We start from the raw sequence: 21,605 nt of genomic DNA, 5'->3' as shown, positions 1-21,605 counted from the left end.
ATAGCAACTCCACTGTGCTCATATATCCATAGATTTTTCCTGAAGACTAATTAAGTTGACAACTGCTAGGGCTTCTTGGTTTACCAGATTTGCACCTGACCCTTCTCCCGGGGCTTAGGGACCCCTATGGATGTGAAGTGATAGAGAAAAGAGTAACAGGTGGAGGAGGCCTCTCTGTGGACCCCTCTTTCAAATAGCTGTCCAGCAGCCTTTGGGGCTGTCAATCACTCTCTCTGGATGAGCTGAGAGTCGGTGGAGGTGAGTGGGGAAAAATGCTAATGTCCGTCTCCTTCCACAACAGGTCCTTGTCCCCAAGTGGGGTACCACGTGGTAGACATTGGTCAAGTTTGACCTGCCCAGCCGAACGGCTTCTGTCACAACCAGGCAGGATGCCTTCTACGCCTGCTGGTTATTACATAAAGAACTTCAAACACCTCAGGAGTGACCATAGGGAAAGCACAGAAACTTGTGGAAAGTACTGCTTATTTGTACTTTTTACATTTAATTTAGAAAAAGTAACATTTACCTTTTTCTTTCTTTCTTTTTTATTTTATTATTATTTTTTGGCCACACCACACGGCATGCAGGATCTTAGTTCCCCAACCAGGGATCGAACCCGTGCACCCTGCAGTGGAAGCGTGGAGTCTTAACCACTGGACCGCCAGGGAAGTCCCAACATTTGCCTTTTTGGAATTACAGAAAGTAATTCGGAAATTACAGAAAATTATCAGGTAGACAATAAAATAGCTGTGTTTAGCGTCTTCCTGTCTTTTACCTTGGTCTTTCAGAGCTGCCTGGGCAATGGGGCTGCCGCCTCACTTGCTCTCTCCCTCTCTCTTGCTCAGACACCCATGCACCCACACCTGGTGTTCAGAGGTAGCGTTTGATCAGGGGTCTTGATGGGTCTGAGATGGCCACGGGCAGAGGGGAGAGACTAGGAAGAACCCTGTCCAAAGCTGACATTTAGGGCCCGTGACACTTGCTACAAGTGGGAAGATTCAAGAGAAAACGTTTCCAGAACAAAGGTCCCCAGGTTGGACTTCTGTGGGAGGGGTCAGGTCTTACCTTGCTAGCTGGTCCCTACTTTTCACTTTCCTAATGGAACTCAGCTCTCCCCAGGTCTCACCCACGTAAGTGAGACCCCATTAGAAGTCTAACCCAAGTTTCCCTAGTTCTGACCTCTACCAGCTTAGGTGGAGCTTCACCCCACTATAAGGGGCCCCAAATTATTTCTAGAAGTCCAGAGCACGCCTCATGCATGTGGGTGAGCACTGTCTGGGACCACCACAGGGCACCTGCCAGGACACCCATCCACCAGCCTTCCACCTCCTGCTGGGCCGCTGATGGGTATTTCTTTTCCTTCCAAAGCTGAGGACCCCAAGCCCTCAGGGAGCCAGTGCTGCTTTATGTTCTGTTTCAAAACCAGGACGAGTACCTCTGTCCCTTCCTATAGTGATGCTTGTTAGAGGAATGTCTGACCAGAGCTACTTGTGCCCTGGGGATTTCCTCTTTGGGATTTTATATTCAGACTCCTTGCCTGCAGAGGACCAATCTTCGTTATGGGTCAAGCCCATAGGATGGGTTCTTTCTCAGGGGGCCCCTCAAAGCTCAGGCAAATAGACTTCTGCTGGGGCTAGCCCACCCGTGGTCTAGATGCATAAGTTCAGACTAGAGGCCTTGCTCCTCTCCCAGGCGTCCTCTGCTGGGGAGGGGTGAGGCTGGGTGCTCAGCTTTGGGGCCTGGTTGTCCAAGGATTTGCAGAGTCTGCTGGGAGGGGCCGTGTCATCCTCTCCACCCCAGAAATCACCACTGTGGGTTCAAGGGCTTCCTGATCGACCCCCTTCAGTCTGAAACCCATCCTACTGTGTCTCCCGGTCTCCCTCTCTCTCTCTTCTCTCTGGGTCTCACCGATTCTCTCTCCCCCCACCCTCTCCCCTCTCCCTCTGACTATTCTCCAGCCTCATATACAAGCCTAGAGCGTGAGCCAACTGCCAAGGAGGCAGCACCTCAGGGTGGGTTGACCACCAGGGCCAAACACCTCAGCTGAATTTGCAAAGGGGCAGAGGAGTCAGATAACTTTCTGGAACCTGGGAACGTAAGGGATCTTGGCTTGGCTCAGAGTTTTGAGGTTTCTCAGATTTGCTTTTCATGATCATCCTCGAATAATACCTGCTGCGGGCTGAGGCAGGAGCGCACCCTGCCAGCCACCGTACAGAGTTATGTAAAAGACTCAGCCCTCGGTGGCAGGCTCCCCAGTGTGGCAGGACAGGCCCTGCACGTCCTGACCTCTGCTGGCCTCTCTTGCTCCATCCCCTGTCTCTCCCTCTTTGGGAAATTTTGCTGGAATGGCCAGTGGCTCTTGGGCACGCTTTGTGCTGCTTCTGCTTCCGTGTCTTTGCTCAAGCTGTCCTCTCTTTGCCTGGCAAATTGCTTCCCATCTTTAAAGACTCAGCTGAAATGTCACCTCCGGAAGCAATCCCTGACAACTTTCCACCTGTCACTAAGCTGGACTTGGTACCTCTGTCTCCCCTCCCCCACTCCCCCTTCATTAATGTTTTGCATGTTTCTCTATCACTACCTCTACCGGCTTATACCGTAATAATCTGATTAGGTAATCGTTCTGATAGTGAAGTCTTGGAGGCAGCAATGGAGCCGTATTCGTCTCTGTATGTTCAGAACCTAGCACAGTACCTGCCACATAATAAGGTTCATGAAATATTTGAATAAATGGTATTGAATTAAAGGCTTTGAATCTGTGGATTTCACTAGATGAGTGATTCTCAAACAAGTTCCAAGCCCTCTGTGGAGGTGTGATCAGAATTTTGGTGGGGCATATTCATTTGAAAAACCACTTTTGATATTACGATTTGCCTTCTGTCATTAAAAAAAACAGTTACACTGGTGACATCGGCTTCCACTGTGATGGAGAAACTTGTACTGGCCTTGTGCTCCCATAAGCGAAAGTTGGAAAAATAGATGAAACAAATTTTTAGATACTGGTGACAGGCAGCCCAGGACCGTGACCCCTGAAAGGAAGGAAACAAATGAGATGGACCCTAGGGTCACCTTTTCTTTCTGTGTGGAGGCACCTTCTGGGTCACAGAGCAGGAAAGAACCTAAGCAGAGCCTACAGGCCCCTGAGTTGAGGATACAGAGACCAGAGTGTGGGGAGGATGAGGCAGGCAGAATTTGCAGGATTGCGTACCAAAGAAGAGACAGTGTGTAGAGAAAGAGCTCCAGAAATCGGTATGCATCCTCCCTTAAGTCTACTGCTGGATACTAAGCCACACAAGTACAGGATGAAACTCCATGAAACCAGGAAAAGCCCTGCCAGACAGCTGTAAGCGGAACGATTTCCAACACTCACCCTGGGCTGTGTGTGTTCAGACCAGTCAGAGTGGAGAGCACTAGATTTTCTCAGTAGAGAGCACAGAAGAGCCACACCTTAGCAGTGGAGATAAATGGGATCTGGGGTAAGACTCTGGACTCTCCCCAACATTGTCAAGACTTCTACTCGGGCCCAGAGGCAATAACAGGAGCTGGACTTACCCTCCTGATCCAAACAACTAAAAAACTGGAAAAGATTAGTCCAACAACAGTTTTCCAGATATTAGACATCAGGCAAGAAAAAACAGTGATTCCTGAGAAATTAGAAGTTGGCAAGGTGAGTCCTACACTTGCCCCACTTACTGTCTTAAGAGAGTTTTCAGGCATGGCACAGGGAGGAGAAACCTAGGTGGAGCCTGGTAGACACCATGAATTGAGGAGGGGAAGCTGACTGAGGGGACCAAGGAAAAGAGAGTTTTCAGGGCAGAATTCCAGAGAAGAGAGAATGCGTGGAGAACTCAGAGACATGCAGAGGACAGCCCCCTTGAGGGATCAGCAGAATTCTGATTAGTGCACGTATAAGCCACCCAAGGCTGGGGAAAGACTCCCCCGCAAAGAATTAGACAGCACGGTAGCTGGAGTTCACATAGGACTGGAGACAGCTCCTGTTCCCACCAGACAGAGGGAAATATACAATAATTCACAGGACATTGGTTTGAGTACTCACAAGGGTCTCACCTTAATAGTGGGAGATGGTTATCCTCAGACCAAATGCTGTTCTAATACCGAACAAATATTAAAAGAAAAATCCCAAAGGATCAATCTGTTTCCAAGTAACTTAAATTCACTCCCGGAAAAACTCAAGAATATTCATAAAAATACAAGACTATCCGGACCCCAACAGGACAAAGTTCAAATGTCTGGCGTACAATAAAAAATTACCAGTCATACAAAGAAGCAGGACAGTATGAGAGTCATAATAAGGAGAAAAAATTTAAAAGTAGAAACTAACACAGAACTGACACAGATGCTAGCATTATCAGATAAGCACACTGAAATAGCTATTATAATTCTATTTTATAATAGTTATTATAATTCCAAATGCTAAAGGAAAAAATAAACAATGTTAAGTAGAGACACAGACGATATAAAAAAGACCCAAACTGAACTTCTAGAGATGAAAACCACAATGCCTAAGATGAAAACTGCACTGGATGGGATCAATGACAGATTAGACATTGCAGAAGAAAAGGTTAGTAAAATCAAAGCCATAATAATAGAAACTATGCAAAATGAATCATAGAGGGAAAAGATAATTTTTAAACTGTACAGAACATCATTCAGGCACCCTAATATATGTGGAGTTGGAGCCTCTGATGAACGGGAAGGGACAAAAAATATTTGAGGAAATAATGGCTGAGATTTTTCTGAATGTGAGGGAAACTATAAAGTCCCAGTTTCAAGATGCTCAATAAACCCCAAGCACAAGAAATATAAAGAAAACTATCAGGCAATCGTAATCAAATTACTGAAAACCAGTGACAAACCGAAAATCTTAAAAGCAGCCAAAGAAAAAACACATATTATATACAGGAAACAAAGGGAAGGATGACAGCAGTTTTTTTTTCCCCCCATAGGAAATATGACAAATGAGAAGACAGTGGACCAACATCTTTAAAATACTTTAAACACTGTCAATCTAGAACTCTATAGTCAGCAAAACATCTTTTTTTTTAAAAAAAGGAAAAATAATATCATTTTCAGCTAACAAAAGCTGAAAGAACTTATAACTAGCAGACCCACACTGCAAGAAATGTTAAAGGAAGTCCTTCTGGGAGAAGAAAAATGGTACTAGGTGAAAGTATGGGTCTACATAAAGGAATGAAGAGCTCCAGCATGGTAAATATGTTGGCAAAAACACAAGATTTTTAAATTTGTTATTTAAATCTCTTTAAAAGATAGTTGATGGATTATTGTTATTATTTGTGTTTAATCCATCAACTATCTTTATCTTTGAATTTATAATATATGTAGAATGTACATTGCATAAAATGTATGGCAACTATAGTAGAAAGTCCAGGAGGAGAGAAATGCAATAAGGTTCTTATGCTGTATGTGACGTAGGATAATATCACTTGAAGGTAGGGTGTAAGTCAAAAATGTACCCTATACACCCTAAAAAAAATAACAAAGAGTTACAGCTAATAAGCTAACAAATGAGTTAAAATGGAATCCTAAAAAATACTCAGTTAACTCAAAAGAAGGCAGAAGAAAAAAATGAAAGAGCAAAGAAAACAAATAGCAATATGTTAGATTTAAACCTAACTGTATCAATAATCACATTAAATGCAAAAAGTTTAAGTATGTCAATTAGTAGGTAGAGATTGTCACATTGGATAAAAAAAGCATGACTCAAAGGATGCTGCCTAGGAAAAACCCACTATAAATATACAAATTCATTAAAAATAAATCAAAATAAAGCTGGAATGTCTATGTTAATGTCAGTCATAGTAGATTTCATGTCAAAAAATAGCATAAAAAATAAAGAAGATCATTTCATAATGGAGAAAAGGCAATTAATTAAGAGGACATAAGAGCCATAAATTATTATGCACCTGACATTAGAATTTCAGGAAGCATGAAGCAAAAACTGATTTAACTACAGTGAGAAATAGACAAATCCACAATTACATGCAAATATTTCAATACTGTCTTGCAACAATTCACAGAACAAGGGGACTGAAAATAAGTAAGGATGGAGAAGACGTGAACAGCCCTATCAACCAACCTGACCTAGCTGACATTTATAAAACTCTCCATCCCAAAACAGCAGAATACTGTTATTTTCAAGGGCACATAGTACATTTATCAAGATAGATTAGGGTATGGGCCAGAAAACAAGTGATGGTAGGATCCAAGTCATATAAAGTATGTCCTCTGACAACAATGAAATTAGAAATCAGTAACAGAAAATATCTGGAAAATCCCCAAATGCTTTAAAAATGAAATAACACAATTCTAAACAATCCATGGGTAAAAGAAGAAATCTAAAGGGAAATTTAAAAGTGTTTTGAACTGAATGAAAATGGTAATACAACTTGCCAAAATGTGTGGCATTCCATTAAAATAGTATTTAGAGGAAAATTTACAGCACTAAGTGCCTATATTAGAAAAGAAGAAAGATCTCAAATCAATGACCTCAGCTTTTGAGTTCTCAGAACAAGCAAGGATAAATTGGAACTTCCTCAGCTTGATAAAGGGTATCTATGAAAACCTGTGCTAACCTTATACTTAATGGTGAAAGACTGAATGCTTTCACCCTAATATCAGGAACAAGGCAAACATGTTTTCTCTCTCACTTCCATTCAATATTGCCGTTGGAGGGGCTTCCCTGGTGGCGCAGTGGTTGAGAGTCCGCCTGCCAATGCAGGGGACACGGGTTCGTGCCCCGGTCCGGGAAGATCCCACATGCCGCGGAGCGGCTGGGCCCGTGAGCCATGGCCACTGAGCCTGTGCGTCCGGAGCCTGTGCTCCGCAACGGGAGAGGCCACAACAGTGAGAGGCCCGCGTACTGCAAAAAAAAAAAAAAAAAAAAAAAAAATTGCCGTTGGAGGTTCTAACCAGTGCAACCTGGCAAGAAAAAGTAAAAGGTGCTGAGATTGAAAAGGAGCTACTAAAACTGTATTTGCCGATGACATTATGTCATTATGTTGTAGGTAGAAAATCTAAAGAAGTTAAAAAAAACCACACAAAACAGTATTAAAACTAATAAGCGAGTTCCATAAGTTTATGTATTAAAATCAATTGTATTTCTATGTACTAACAATGAACAGCCTGCAAATGAAACTAAGAAAATAATTCCATTCACAACAACACCACCAAAAAGAATACAGTACTGAGGAATAAATTTAACAAATGACATTCAAGACTTGTACACTGAAAAGACAAAACACTGCTGGAAGAAATTAAAGAGCTAAATAAATGGGTAGACATTCCACGACCATGGATCGTAACACTCAGTGTTATTAAAACGGCAATTCTTCCCTAAGTGATAGATTCAGTGTAATAGCTATAAAATTTCAACTGTTTTTTTTCAGAAATGGACAATGTAATTTTAAAATTTATATTAAAATGCAAAACCCCCTACTAGCCAAAGGAAAACCTTTTTGAGACAGAACAAAATGGGAGAACTTATTGATTTTAAAACTTACCATCTTGATTGCAAGATTCGATTTCTAGTAAGTTTTTTTTAAATAAATCTTTTTCATAAGGATAGAAACATAGATCAATAGAACAGAACTGAGAGTCCAGAAATAAACTTGTACATTTGCGGTCAGTTGATTTTAGACACAGTGGCCAAGGAAATTCAGTGGCTGGGGTGGGTCGGGGTGGGGGGAGCTGGTAATCTTTTCAACAATGGTTCTGAGACAGTTGGATGTCCATATGTAAGAACATGAATTCTTCTAGAACAACATCACATCATACACAAAAGTTAACTTTAAAAATCTGATAAATTTGACTTCTTCAAAATTAAATGTGTTTGTGCTTCATTTTACTTTCATTAAGAAAGTAAAAGAAACAGATGTAAACTATTATATATAGGATGGATAAACAACAAGGTCCTACTGTATAAAAAAAAAAAAAGTAAAAGGAGCCTCAGACTTGGAAAAACATTTGCAAATCATATATCTGATAAAGAACTTATATCCAGAATATATAAAGCCCTCTTACAACCAATTACAAGAAGATAAATAACCCAATTAAAAATAGGCGAGAGATTTTAGTAGATGTTACCAAAGAATATATATGAATAGCCAAAAAGCAAATGAAAAGATGCTCAAGATCATTAGTTGTCAGAGAAATGCAATTTAAAACTACAAGATAATCCTTCACACCCTCCAGGATGACTTTACCAAACAAAACAAACAAAACAAAACAGATAGTAACAAGAGTTTGTGAGAGTCTGGTAAAACATGGAACCCTCAACACTGTTGGTGGGAATGTAAAATGATGCAGTCTTGAATAACAGTTTGGCAGATCCTCAAAAAGATAAACATAAAGTGAAATTAAAATATATGTCCACAGAAAGACTTGTATATGAGTGCTCGTAGCAGTATCATTCACAGTTATCCCAAAGTAGAAACCTTCAAATGTCCATCAACTGGTGAAGGCAGAAACAAAACATGAATACCATTTGGCAATAAACTGTTACAAAGTACCAAAACATGCTACAAAATAAAAGAACCTTGAAAATACTATCCTAAATGAAAGAAGCCAGAAAAAAAAATCACATATTATATGACTCTATTTACCTGAGATGTCCCTAAAAGGCAAATCCATAAACACAGAAGAAGACTAGTGGTTGCCTGGGGTTGGGGGTTGGAAAGGGGAGTTATAGCAAATGTACATGAGGGATCTTTTAGGGATGATGGAAACATTCTAAAATTGAATTGTGGTGTTGGTTGTACAACTCTATAAAGTACTTAAACTCTGGATTTTACCCTTACAATGAATAAATTTTATGGTATGCAAATTATACCTCAATAAACCTGTTAAAAAGAAAAGAGGGCTTCTCGCAGAAGCTGATGAATTGCCTCTAAAACTTATAAGACATGTAAAAGCCCTAGAATAGCTAAATTGTTTTTTTGAAAGAGAACAACAAAGTTGGAAAACTTACACCAGCTGATTTCAAGACTTCTTTAAAGCTACAGAAATCAAGAGGGTGTGGTATTGGCTTGCGACAGACACATGATCAATGGAACTGAATACAGCCCAGAAATAGATTCACACATGTAAAAACAACTGATTTCCTCAGAGATGCCAAGGTCATTCAACAAATGGTGCCAGGACAATCCACAAACGTGGTAGGCCGCATAATATCCCCCCACCCCAAAGATGTCCATGTTCTAATCCCCGGAACCTGAGTATATGTTACTTCACATGGCAAAAGAGATAGTGCATATGTGATTAAATTAAAGACCTTAATAGTACTGATATTATTGTTTATTTCACTGTTATGATACATAACCTGACTGAATGAAAGATTTGGGGAGGTGGGAAGATTATCCAAGATTATCCAGGTGGGCCCGATGTAATTACGAGGGTCCGTAAACATAGAAGAGAGAGGCAGAAAAAGAGTCAGAGGATGATGTGATTACAGAAAAAAGATACAGAGCAATGCAACATCACTGGATTTGAAGATGAAGAGAATAGGCCATGAACCAAGCAATGTGGGTGGCTCCTAGGAGCCAGAAAGGCAAGAAAATAGATTGTCCTTCATCTCCTCCAGAAAAGAGCGCAGGTCTGCGGACGTCTTGACCTTAGCCCAGTGAGACCTGTGTTGGACTTCTAAACTAGAGAACTGTGATAGAGTAAGTCTGTGTTGTTTTGAGTTACTAAATATACAGTAATTTGTTATTGTAGCTACTTTGATCCATACCTCATATCGTATATAAAAACTACCTCAATGTAAAACTAATACCGTGAAACTTCCAAAAGAAAACATATGAGAAAACACTTATGACCTTGCCTTAGGAAATGACTTCTAGGTATAACACAGAAGTAGGATCCATACGAGAAAAGACTTTAAAATTGGACTTCATCTAAATTAAAAACTTCTGCTCTTCAAAAACAATGTTGAGAACGTGAAAACCAAGCCACAGCATAAGAGAAATAAAGGACTCTGACAGCTCAATAATAAAGTAAATAACCTGACCGAATGAAAGAGTTGAACAGAACCTTCATAAAAAATACACAAATGGTCCATTAGCAGATGAAAAGATGCTTTACATCAATGTTTGCCAAGGAAGGGCGAATTAAAACCACTAGGAGATACAACTTCACACCTACTAGAATGGCTAAAATTTAAAAATCTGATAATGCCAAGTGGTGGACAGGCTGTGGAGCAACTTAGAAATCTCAAACCCTGCTGCTGGGGATGTAAAATGATACAACCACTGTGTAGTTCTTCTGAAGTTAAAGCACACACCTACTATTCGACTCAGCAATTTCACCTGGAGGTCTTTACCTGTGAGAAACGAAAACATGTTTCACACTGGAAGTGTAAACTTGTACATGAAAATGGTAAACTTTATGTGGAAATTCTAGCAGATTTATACACAATTGCCCCAACTGGAAACAACTCAAACGCACATCAGCAAGAGAATGATTAACAAACTTCGATCCAGCCACACAATGAAAGACTGCTGAATAATAAAAAGGAAGGAACTACTGTAATATGAAGTAAACCTGGATGAATCTGAAAAACAATTTGCTGAGCCCAAGCTAATTTACGCAAAAGGGTTCATACTTTATGACTGCCTATGGAAAATGAAATGCTAGAACAGGCCCCCCAAAAAGTCTAAAATGACAGAAGGCAGAGCAGTGGTGTCCTCAGCCAGTGATGGGGCATGAGGGAACATTTTGGGGTGTGTGGAAATCTTCTATATCTTAACTGTGGTGGTACACATTTTCCAAAACGTATTGAATAGTTTACTTCAAAGGACTGTATCTTATTCTATGTAAATTATATTTAAGAAAGTTGATGAAATATGACTTTGAAATTTCAAATAATGAAAGGAAGGCCATACATTATTGATTCTATCTGAATAGATAAAACAGACTGAGCACTGACTCAAGATACTTGAGAAATAAAGGCATACACAGTCCCAAGGTGACCTCAGCTCCAATATTCCACAACTTCATGAAAGAGGTTGAAAGCTCAGAAATTCCTAGGAGTAAATATAGAATAATTGATTTGGGAGTTAGAAGGGAAATTGGTGGTCATCTTATACAACTTTGCATTCTATTTAGGAATCCCTATGATAGAATCTTCTATAGTTCATCACAGAGCCGCTTCTTGCAGATACCACCCTACAAAGTTAATCCATTTTTGGTCTATTCTAATTGTTTAAAAATTCTTGAACTGGTAATCTCTCTCCTGGTGACTTTTATCCATGGGTCTTAGTTATCCAATTTTGGTGTTTTACTGTTATGAGCAAACGTCATTTAGGGGGATGTGCCTCTCCTGAAACTCACTTTCAGGGCAAGAGAGATATCCATCTCCATGGCGGTCAGAGTGCTGCCCCTAATAAAAGACTCCACTAGTGCTTACCACGCTCCTGCTAACAGCCAGGGGCTCAAGGATTGTCCCTCAACTAGCTTGGCCTCAACTCTTTACCTTTCTTGCAATTCTGCACTTTGACCAAAAGGCTCTGTCATATGTTTATGGTGCCCAAGCTAATTTATTAACGGGAGAGGAAATCTTGGTGTAATCCCTCGATTCGAAAGAAGGGATGCAAACATCTGATGGGAGCTGGACATAGTGATTTCTGAGATCCTGTGGTTTTAGGAAAGTTACAATCCACTGTTCATACTAGTCAATTCAGAGTGTCACACATGGCCATACATATCAGGCTTCTGTGACAAGCAATGTTAGCTGGCTACCCAACAGATTTCTTTTCTTTCTGCTTTCACATGCAGCTGTGTATGCATGTAGTATGGGCAGTGGCAACCCTTTTGTGACCATGAAGTTTCCACAAAGCCAAGAAAAATGCAGGAGGCTGAACAAGAGCCTGACATCGTTGAGCTGCTGAATTAAACAACTCTGAAATCTCCCACATCTAGACGCTTTCAACAATGAAATAAATCCCATTGTTGAAGTACCTTTAAGTTGGATGTTCTATTTTGTTCTTTTTCCCCAGACAGATGCATTCAAACTAAACACAAATTCCTAAGCCATCCTAACATGCAGATCCTAGACTGAGACCAGAGATACATCTTTTAGCTCTCTTTGTATTTAGGTGGTAGGTAGCCAGCTTCTAAGATGGGCCCCATTGATCTTTGCCTCTTGGTGTTTACACCCTTGGCTAGCCTCCCCCGACAATGAATCAGGACAGGTCACTCTGACCCGACAGACTATGGTAGATGTGAAGGTGTATGATGTCTGATGCTGGGTCATGAAAAGACTGTAGCTCCCATCTGGGTCTCTTGGTTTGCTTTGTCCCTGCCGTGTTGTGAGGACTCTCAAGCAGCCCTGGGGAGAGGACCACGTGGAGGAGAGCTGAGGCCTCCAGTCAACAGCCACGTCAACTGATCAGGCATGTGAGTAGAGCAGGTCCTCCAGCTGAGGCCAAGCCTTCAGATGGCTACAGCTCTGAAGCTGATCTCTGACTTCACCTTGTGGGAAACCATGAGCCAGAGCACCTGGCCAGGCCACTCTTGACTTCTTGACCCACAGAAACTATGGGAGATGATCACCATTTAAGTCACTGAGTTTTGGGCTAATTTGTTGCACAGAAATAGATAATGGATACAGGGAGAAAATCTTTTTATGTTAGGACCCAAATACTTCTCCTCAGTACTTGGTCACAAATGCTTTCCTTGCAAGTACACAAAACCCCTCTTGATTTCCTAAATTTCCCCCAGAAATGATTCACACGGCGATTTTTTGTCCTTTTGCACCCAGCCCATAAGTCCAGATGCACCACATGGTCCCTGTTCTAAAAACAACTATTGCCTAGTCTTCACCTCTTCCTTTTCTTCTCCTTCCTAGATTTTTCAAAACCAGGTCCTCATAGTATTAAATCATTCGGGGCAGGAGTCAGGAAACTACATCTTGATGGCCAAATCCGACCCTCTGCCTGTTTGTGAAATGAAGTTTAGTTGGAACACAGCCGTGCTCACTTGTCTTATTGTCTATGTCTCCTTTTGCACTACAGAGTTGAGTAGTTGTGACAGAAACCATGTGGCTCACAAACCTAAAATATGTACTGTTTGGCCCTTAACAGAAAAAGCTTGCATCCCCAGCATTAGGGTTTCCAGTATTTTATACGTGTTGCAAAACTCCAGGGGAGAACCAGTCACAACCACCTTTGTGTGGCAGTGTTCACCTTCCCAATCTAGGGACTCTGTTCCTCTCCGGGTCTCACCTCCTGTTCTGTAGACATCAGCACATCACAGCCCAACTAATTCAGCTCTTCTGCTCTGTTGATACTGGAGTTCTCAATCCACATGTGAGGTTTCAAGGTAAGGGAATGGTTCTTTTTATTTTTTCCATTCCCTCCCTCCCTCCCAGCCTCTCACCTTCCCTCTTTCTTTCCTTCTTCCTTCCTTCCTTCCTTCTTTCTCTCCACTAAGGATGCGTGAAGTGGTAAAAATATTTTAATTCATTTCTTATGAATTGAGAAACAATGCAAGGAGAGGGGAAAATTTTACTCTGGAAACACACATACACACACACTCATACTCACACTCACACAGAAAACCAGGCCAAGTAAGTTTGGCATGGAGATGTCATACCCTGACCCATAATCACAGAGCACTTCTCAGCTCTGGCCCTTCAAAGAGGAAGAGGAACAAGGGTAATTCCAGCTATTACAGGCTCCTGGGCACCAAATGAAATGCTCTTCTGTAAATTGTATATAATCAGGGAGGAAGACTTTTATTTGTCCATGGTTATGAATGGGACTTTTCCTTCCTCTTGTCTAGAAGGAAAGGAACGGGTTTAGATCAATCTGGGGGAGTTTCACTTGGCTGAGGTGACCAGAACCCTCTCTGGATACTACCAGGGCCTCTGTCCTATATTCAGTACCTATGTAAACAGAGAATCTCCTGTCTCTTTTCTTATACCAACATTTCCCTTCTCTTTACCCCACAATTTCTGTCCTTAGGACGAAGCACATTAACTGCACGGTGGTGGAAATTTTCAGATGCTTAAAAGTGATGGATACAGAATACAAGCACCTGCTCATCCTATAACATTTTTTTAAATTTTATTACTTTATTTTATTTATTTATTTATTTATATTATTATTTTATTTATTTATTTTTGGCTGCGTTGGGTCTTTGTTGCGGTGCGCAGGCTTCTCGTTGCGGTGGCTTCTCTTGTTGCGGAGCACGGGCTCTAGAGCACTCGGGCGCAGGCTTCAGTAGTTGTGGCATGCAGGCTCAGTAGTTGTGGTGCACGGGCTTAGTTGCTCCGCGGCATGTGGGATCTTCCCGGACCAGGGCTTGAACCTGTGCCCCCTGCATTGGCAGGCGGATTCTTAACCACTGAGCTACCAGGAAAGTCCCTCATCCTGTACCATTTTTGTAACTTTATCCACATAGTCTCTGCCCTCTGGGAGCTCACAGTTTTGTAAGGGAGACCAATTGTTTATAGGAAAATGCTGAATTACAGAGGACTGGACCCTTGAGAGGCACAATTGAGAAGGCCCATCAGATACTGTATGCGTGTTTTCTGTGCAGGGCAGGCTGAACAATCTCCTCCAGGTTAAGATTTTAGAGCTGAACCTTCCAGGGGTGGTTGATGATGTCCTGCAGGGGGGTAACAGTGGCAGTTGGAGATTGGATTGCCCCTACGATCCCCACTTCTACACCAGGACTTCGCTTCAACCCATTTTTCTCTCAGCCCCACATGGGGCGGGATACCAAGAAAGTGGAGTGAGGGGTGGATTTACTCCCATTGGGGACATAGTCTTCTGGAATGGAGACAAGAATTGCATCCACAAAGCAATTAGAAAACCAGACAGAAGAAAATCCATTTCTGAACTGTGTGGAACAGGGAACAGGGAGTTCCCAAGTGGAGGAGCATGGTTTGGAAACCAGAGAAGCCGGGGCTGAGCATCGTAGGAGTGGGGTGGGTGGAGAGGAGCGGGGCAGGGCTAGGCAGAGGGAGAGCAGCCCCTCCACCCACAGACTAAGTCATCCAGTCCCTCCCGACCTGGTCCTCACCGCCACCCTCCCTTTCGTTTTCCCTGTATGATTTTTTTCCTTTTAGTATCTGATGCTATTGTTTATATTTTATTCTGAGTTTATCATCTATAATAGTTGATCTCTCTCATTTATATAATTTAATCAGTTACTTTTTGCCACCACTTTTCTACCTCTATAACGTTTTCATTGTGATCTATTTATTTTTCAATTTTTTTTTTTTTTTTTTTTTTTTTGCGGTACACGAGCCTCTCACTGTTGTGGCCTCTCCCGTTGCGGAGCACAGGCTCCAGACATGCCAGCTCAGTGGCCATGGCTCACGGGCCCAGCTGCTCCGCGGCATGTGGGATCTTCCCGGACCAGGGCACGAACGCGTGTCCCCTGCATTGGCAGGCGGACTCTCAACCACTGCACCACCAGGGAAGCCCTATTTTTCAATATTTTTTTATCTGTCTATATCAATCTATCTATCTATCTACTATCCATCTATCTATCTATTCTCATCTATCTATCTATCTGTTGTCTATCAAACCATCTATTTCTCGAGCCTCATTTATCTTCATCCACCTGTTTTTATTTCCTCTCCTTTCTCCTTCATGTCTAAATGGTTATCTACCTTAATTAAGTCTTTCATCCTTAAAATTCGCCCAATTTTTCTTCTTTATTCCCTCTACTCTTTTTCCCACCCTTATTTCCATGCAATAGTATTCTTCCTTTACAGGGAAACTCCTCTCTCCCCGTAACTATTTGTTTTCCTCTCATTAGTTAGTAATAACAAGCAATCAGTCTTTCTATGTACCAGGCAGGGTTATAACTGTTCTACATATGTTCATTCATTTAATCCTCATGACACCACCGTGAGGTAATTGACTCTCATTATCCCCATTTTGAGGAAAAACCCAGGAACAGAGAGGTTTAGTAACATGCCCAGGCTCTACAGCTAATAAGTAGCAGTGCCAAGACTCAGTCCTCCAGCGTCCGTGCTGTTAACCACTATGCTATGCTAGCTCTCAAGAAGGTCCACAGTACCTCAACTTGTCTAATTGTGACACTGAGCCCCATCCTGCCATGCTGGTTAATGGAGGCCCCTTCATCATTTTGGGTCCTCACTCCTCAGGGCAGGACAAAATCCCAGGAGTTTTATGCAGAACAGAATGCTTAGGAGAGAGGCCCTTCTGGTCTTTGGTCCACTTAGTCGAGCTCATACGTTCCCTTGGGTACAGGAGTCCCTTTGGAGGCTTGGAGCCCTGGAGCCCTAGGGCTTGGGGTCAAGCTTCCAAGATGCAGCACCATCACCCGCTCTGAGTTCCCTACTAGTGTCAGAACAAGAAATCACTGGTTCTTCAAAGTTTGGGGGAACCTCCCACTCTGTTCTCTCTGCCCTCTCAGTTTCAGCTCTCATTACTCTCAAAGGGTCTCCTTGCTCTCCCTCATCCCAACAGCATCCCAACATTGAGTTCAGAATTTCTAAACAGGAGGGTTGTCCACAGGCAAGTTGCTTTTGGCCTCGTTCCCCCAAACTGCGTCCATGAGGGAACACAATGTCTCCACCATCCAGGAATGAGGGAGGGAGATACAAAGGAAAGAAGACATAGCTTTTTATCTCAATAAATTATCCTGCCACACATCCTGCTGTCCTGGATGGAGTGAGAAGACTGTAGGCAGGAGGTGGCACTATGTCATATCCTGTCCAGGTCCCCATGCCTCTGAGCCTCTTAGTTTGTTTCTGTGCCCTGTTTCTCCTCACGTAACCATCCCTGCTTTTGTAGCTGGGGTGATCTGCTTGAAACACAACTTTATCCCATGCATTTTCTGTTCAGAAGGATACTATCTGTTCTGGAATTAGATCATGGTGAGGGTTGCATGACTTTGTGACAACAGTAAAAACTTATGCTTTAAAAATGTGAGTTTTATGGCATGTGAATTAGAGCTCAGTTTTTTAAAAGAAGGCTATTATCGTCTTCACCCTCGGAGTTAAATGCCCAGTCTTCAAGGTCTTCCACAATATGATCCTTCATTATTTCTCCAGACTTATTTCCCTTTACTCACCTCTCTTCTCCACTCTTCAGCTCAGTTCTCCCGACCTCTGGTCCTGTCACTTCCTCGACCTAAAATCCTCTTCCCCTTCCGTTCATAAATCTCTATCTCATAGTTTCTTCAAGACCAGTTTGAGTTCTTCCTCCTTGATGGAACTTTCTCTGACCTTAGGCTTCATGGATCTCTTCTATTCTAACCCCTTTTCCATGAGGTATTCCTACTTTGGCATAAACTTTAGTAGACTGTTCCTTGAGTGAAGGGACTCTTCCTTTTTATCTTTGTGACTCAGCATCCCACAGTGCCTGGCATTGAGTAGCCACTTTTAAAAGTGAATGAGTGGGGCTTCCCTGGTGGCGCAGTGGTTGAGAGTCCGCCCGCCAATGCAGGGGACAGGGGTTCGTACCCCGGTCCGGGAAGATCCCACATGCCGCAGAGTGGCTGGGCCCGTGAACCATGGCCGCTGAGCCTGCGCGTCCGGAGCCTGTGCTCCACAACGGGAGAGGCCACAATAGTGAGAGGCCCGCGTACCGCAAAAAAAAAAAAAAAAAGTGAATGAGTGAATGAATAAATGCATTTCCCTAATCTCTAAATGGTTCACATGTGCCTGTCTTGTTTTTTCAACTAGACTGTAAGGTCCTGCAGGAAGGGTCCAGGTCTTCACTTGATATTTAGCACTGGATCAGAACAGGATACCTGGTTGACCCTTCAGCTACAGTAAGTCCCCTACATACGAACCTTCAAGCTGTGAACTTTCAAAGGTGTGAATGTGCATTTGCGTGTCCAATCACGTTAAGTTAGTTCACATGTCTGGCGTACATTGTCACGTGCATGCATCCTCTACAAGTGGTTGTGCTTTTGTGCTTTTACTGTACAGTACTGTATATAGTACAGTATCTTTATAGATAGAATTGAACCCAGCAAGGAACCAGAACCTGCACCATCAACGTCAGGCGTGAGTGGAATTGCAGCTTGTTCTCCATCTCCTGTTGCTGGCGATCCTTCAGCTCTACCATCTCCCACCTCCTCTCCCTCCTCCAGTCAGTAACTCTTCCTACCTGTTCACTCAATGCCAGCCCCTGTATGCCAGCTCTTGTGCTGTACTACTATACTTTTCAAGGTACTGTACCGCAAGATTAAAAATGTTTTCTATATTTGTTGTGTGTGTTTGTTTTTTATGTATTATTTGTGTGAAAAGCATTATAAACCTATTATAGTATAGTATTATATAGCTGATTGTGTTAGTTGGGTACCTAGGCTAATTTTGTTGGACTTATGAACACACTGAACTTATGAACACGCTCTCAGAACGTAGGGAACTTACTCTAGTTACCTGATGGTTTAGCAGAGAAAGTTGCCCTTTCCCATTTCATTGGTGATGGGCTGGAAAGGGAGGATGCTGAACAGGCAGGGAGAGTCCCCAGGATGCCTGGTTGAATGGTCGTTGCTCCACCCTTAACCACAAATTGTTCATTGACCACCACTTTGGCATCTACAACAGTCTTTGGAAAGAGATGTAGTAATTTCCCCCACGGGGCTTATTTTTAAAATCAGTGGCTGAGAATGCCTGCCAGAAGTGGGGTCAGACAGCTCTGAGCTGCCGGTGGATGGGATGGGTGCTGTCTGAGAGGAGATAGAGGGGTTGGCCCTTAATTTTGGACCTCTGCTTCCCTGGAATAGGAAGCCAGGCCAAAGGGAAGGGATGGCTTACACCAAACAGACCACAGCTTCCATGACGATGCAACCATCTAGCCAGGCAGTGTTTTCCCAGTTCTGAAGTTTGAAGACTGGGGCTGGGCCAGCCAGAGAGCTACTGGCCTTCCATTCACTCAATGGAAAAAATTAAAGTTTTATTAGTTCGTACATGTGCCAAGTACTCTTCCAGGCACTAGGGATTAAAGTGTGGGCCTGATATAGTTTCTGCCCTCCAGAGGCTTACAGACACGTGGGAGAAGACAGACAAGTATCTGTGTAAATTTGACTTCTTTGCATTCGTTACTTGAATGCATCAAATTCCTTGTCTCAGGATTTGTTTGTTTTTACAGTCTGCTTAGGCTCAGTATTCCCACTTTCATGGGATGTAGAAACCTTATCCCCATATAGGTCCCTTCACATTGTAGTTGTTTTGTGCATACCATCTACATACACTGAAAAGCTCATTACACAATGTTACAATTTTTGCTGTCAACGGTCAAGTATATTTTAAAGAACTCAAAAGGAGAATAGTCTATCATATGTACGCGACATTTACCATTTCTGTGGCTCTTCCTCCATTCCTGATGCCCCAAGTTTCCTCCTGAACTTCTAATGTCTGAAGAACTTCCTTTAGCAATACTTTTAAAGCAGGTCTTCTGGCAACAAATTCTCTTAGTCTTTCTTCATCAGAGAATGTCTTTATTTCAGTTTCATGCCTGAAGATGTCTTCACTGGGTAGAATTCTGGGTTGATGGTCTTTTTCCACTTCCTCCTGCTTCCATGGTTTCTAATGAGAAATCTACTGCCACTCCTATTGGTGTTGCCCTGTAGGTAATGCATTGTTATTTTCTGGCTGCTTTCAAGATGTTTTTTGTTTGTGTTTAGTTTTCAGCAGTTTGATTATGATGTGTCTGGGTGTAGATTTCATTGAATTTATCCTGTTTGGGATTTACTGAACTTCTTGAATCTGTAAGTTTATATCATTCATTAATTGGGAAGTTTTCAGCCAATATTTCTCTGAATATTGTTTCAGCACCACATTCTTTCGCCTCTTGGGACTCTAATGACATGAGTGTTGGACATTTTTCTATTTTCTCACAGTCCCCTGAGGCTCAGCTCATTTTTTCACCAACCTTTTTTTCTCTCTGTTGTTCAGCATGAAGAAGTTCTATCAATCTGTCTTCAAGTTCACTAATTCCTCTCTCTGTCATCTCCATTCTGCTTCTGATCCTATTCAGGATTCCTTTATTTTGAAGACTGAATTTTTTAGCTCTGATGTTTCCATGTGGTTCTTCTTTATATCTATTTCTTGGCTAAGAATTCTTTATATTCATCAAGAGAGTCTGCACTTATTTCATAGGCATGTTTTACTAATAGCTTTGTGGTGTAATCCCAACGTCTGTGCCATCTTAGGTTGTCTTTTGGGAGTTGAGGTTTTTCTGGTTCTTTGTACGGCAAGTGTTTTTAGATTGTATGCAGGGCATTTAAAATATTATGTTATCAGATTCTAGGTTTTGTTCAAATCCTATGGAGAATGTTGATATTTTTCTCCTAGCAGGAAATCAACCTGGTTTGTTTCAGGCCACAAGTTCAGACAAACATGTTGTGGGTTATGGTTTGAATGACAGTTCCCTTTTCAAAGTCTTTGCAGTGCTATTACAAGTTTTCTTGCATGGTGCTTCCCAGCGGACAGCCTGGAATCTGGGTGGTGGTCTATCTCGTCACTCCACTCTCGAAGTTTTTAGTATGAGGTTTAGGATCAGGTCCATGCTGGTACGTCTCTGGAGCTCATCAACTACTTTATGGTGTAGGTTTCAACTTCTCCCTCTCTATGATTTCCCTGGTACATACCCTGTACCAGAAATCTGGGAATTTAGTTTCCCTACTCAGTGTACTTGCAACTGCTGTTTTTAAAATTTTTGTTTATTTGTTTCATTTTATTTCCTCAACCTGGGAAAGCATCTTCCTGTACTCTGTCTGGCTAACTAATATTAACTTTTCAGGTCTTAGCTTAAATGTCATTTTATCCTAAAAGCCTTCCCTTATTGTCATATCATTTATGTTCCCCTTATCTTCCCATATGCTTACATATGTATTTGTTTATTGATCTAATATATCTCTCCTACTGGATAGGAGATGAGATGATGTGTCTTGTTCACCTTTATGTAATATTTCTATATTTAAAACAGTTTGTGACATAAAAGACATACTCAACACATACTTATTTACTTATTTAATTTCCTTCCATCTTCCCACCCACCCATCCATGTCCTGCCTCACCCCCCAAAAGATATTAAGATCCTCATATGCAAAAATGGCTTTGGCTCTCAAGAATCAAATTAAATCTTATCTTTTCATAACTTTATAATTTGTAAAGCATTCTCACATTTCCTTTTTTTTTTCTTGCCTGATTTTATGAAGTTGAGAGGGGGGAAAATGTACTTTAGAGACAAGTAAACAAAGAGTCAAAGACATGAAATATTTGTCCAAGGCCATATCTGGTTAGTAATGGAAATGATGAGTAGGGTTGGCAGTAGGGTGAGGTAAGTGAGACGGCTATGGACCAAATTTAAGGAGCATTTACTCTCAGGGTTGTGAATGCTTGCACACCCCTGAGAGTGAATGCTTTCTTATATATTTCACTCTTGGCATTTTGTTTACCTCTTCTTAGCCTTGGCCCTGCTGGTGGATCAGCTCAGGTCTTTTTGACTCCAAAGTCTCCTTCAATATTTTGACAGAGAGCTCTAATCAAATGTAACCAGCCACGCATTCAGGTCTGACTTTCAACAGCACTTTGAAGAATTTTGGTGTCACAGACATCTGGCTTTGAGTCTAAA

At 41.9% G+C, this 21,605-nt stretch overlaps 1 protein-coding gene across 1 annotated transcript in view; it reads right to left on the bottom strand.

Moving 5' to 3' along the window:
• C11H12orf4 (chromosome 11 C12orf4 homolog) overlaps positions 1-21,605 on the bottom strand; it is a 78,078-nt gene that overhangs the window by 886 nt on the left and 55,587 nt on the right. The window lies entirely within an intron of this gene.

Source organism: Lagenorhynchus albirostris, chromosome 11 (assembly GCF_949774975.1).
Source record: "Lagenorhynchus albirostris chromosome 11, mLagAlb1.1, whole genome shotgun sequence".
Taxonomy (NCBI): Eukaryota; Metazoa; Chordata; class Mammalia; order Artiodactyla; family Delphinidae; genus Lagenorhynchus; species Lagenorhynchus albirostris.
The sequence above is the reverse complement of the archived record's forward strand: the minus strand, read 5'-3'. Positions and strand labels throughout refer to the sequence as shown.